Source organism: Aptenodytes forsteri, unplaced genomic scaffold, assembly GCF_000699145.1.
Source record: "Aptenodytes forsteri isolate BGI_AS27 unplaced genomic scaffold, ASM69914v1 Scaffold25, whole genome shotgun sequence".
Classification (NCBI taxonomy): domain Eukaryota; kingdom Metazoa; phylum Chordata; class Aves; order Sphenisciformes; family Spheniscidae; genus Aptenodytes; species Aptenodytes forsteri.
The window spans coordinates 417,357-419,542 of record NW_008796180.1 but is presented as its reverse complement, the minus strand read 5'-3'; positions in this window follow the sequence as shown (position 1 = coordinate 419,542).

The window sequence follows — 2,186 nt, the reverse complement described above, 5'->3', positions numbered from 1 at the left end:
CCACCCCCCCCTCACCCCACCGTATCAGACAAACTGGTTTCAAGCACTTCAAGTTGCAATAACCCGGTCTAAACGCTTCCCCGGCAGATTTACGTGCATTGCAGGAATCGCCAGACACAGCTATACACAGGCACAGGCACGACCTAAAAGCGAGAGGTATTTATAGCCACATACATGCCCGCGTAAAACTGTGTTCCGTAGAATTACAGACCTGTGTGTTCGTATAGATATATTTATTATATAGATACCTACAACATGTACATATAAAATACATTTCTCTGCGAAGCGGTACTCTCCCCGCTACCTCTCGCCCTCGGTTTTTTTGTGCTTGCTGCTTCTACCTCCTAATCTCTGCCTCGACATGTAAAATAACAGCTCGCAGCTCTGCAACTACCGACGCTTACTACAACGAGTCATTTCGGCTGCAGACAATTTAACATCATCAAAGATGGCAAATGTTGCCATTTCGCTACCTAGGGAATCTAACAAGGCACGAGATCCTCCGGTTTAAAGTCGCTCGATCTGGCAAAACGCCACTGACATCTCTACAACACGGCTTAGGCTTTTTGTTCGTAGCAAGTAAAGTTGGAGCTTAAAACTTACCAAACTTAATCTCCCACTGTTTAGGTACTTCTTAAGTGATTTTGAGAGGGATGTGAAGTGGACTGTCAGATCCCAAACCATTTGCTCGCCTTCCCTTTTTTTTTCTTTTTTTTTTTTTTTTTTTTTTTTTTTTTACCAATAGCAAACTATACCAAAAGTGGGTATGACATTTAGATGTCAAATGGATAGGGTTTTATCTAGAAGTTAGATCGTAAAAATCGCCCAGACCTCAGACAGATACCCCTCACTGGCTCTCAAAAGTCACGTGAGGTCCATAAAGTTAGTTTTATGGTTTTGGGGAGTTGACAATGTACAATATATTTCACATTCTCTAGAATGTTAAGTGACACTTTAACTGCTTGGTTTGGCTTGTAAGGGGCAGCAATGGGTGAGCACTTTTCCAGATGAGATAAACGTTGCAATTGCAGGGAACATGTTTTGCGGGTCCAGTTTTCAGTCCAGAGAGCCAATAGACTGGAGTCCTGAAAGTAAGTTCTTCTGAAATATTATCTGCTTAAACTATTTTAAAGGGTTGATATGGCTAAAGGCTGAGCGGGGAGGAAAGAGGGTCTGTCTCTCTTTCAGAGCTTTATTTCTCACTTTTAGAAGGTCCTAATTCTTACCCTCCCGAGAGCTGGAATTGCATTACATTTCCATCACAGCTTCGAGGCCCGCAAGTAAACTTTGTGGAAGCGGGAGAAATAGAAAAATCTGTAAAGATTCATTATCCTCGCAAGGCAAACGCCGTCCTGTCTTTGCCGGGGGACCTGTGTACTTCGGACAAAGTTTGGTTTTGTCCTTCGCCGTGTAAAAAGGCTATCGCTCGTTTATTGGAGGTGATTCGGTGTGGTTTATACTGCTCGCAAATAGCCACAAATCGGGCCCATGCCTTTGCATTTCAATTAGCGATATTCTGTCTGTGCTCTTCAGGTTGTTACCACCTTTTGATTTTCATTATTTTCACCTGCTTGCCAAAGTTATGCGTGCACTTTTTTTTTTTTTCCTTTCGGCCTGTGTTTTTTTTTTTTTTTTTTTTTTTTTTTTTTTGCCCCAGGGCTTTTTTCTTTCTTTTTTTCTTTTTTTTTTTTTTTTTTAACTCTGGGGTTTCGGTTTTTTTTCCCCCAATAATACGAACGAGTGTCCTCATATTTCCGTAGTCCGTTTCTACCATATGGAGACACTGAGTGACCGCTGTTCTGTCTCCAGCCTGTCTTGAAGTGCTACAGAAAAATAATCAGAGAGGCTGCAGTTTGCATACGGACCCTCCAAACCTTATTGAACCCGCCGATATCGCACAGATTTCCTTCTCCCCCTCGAAGGGTGACATCGTTCTGGGAAAGGCAGGCAGCAGCCTTTTTCTTTGGGAAAATAAACAAGTTAGCGGGGAAGGGCAGGAGAACGGAGCCTGCCCCGGCTCGGGGGCGAGGGGCTGCGGCGGGGGCTGCGTCCCCCCGCTCCGGGGTGGGACGGGCAGGTGGCCCCGGCCGGAGGCTCCGGCTCCGCGGCCGCGCAGATAGAGCAAAAGAGAGCAAAGGAGAGCAGATAGAGCAAAAGGGAGCAAAATTAGAGCAGCCAGAGCGAAA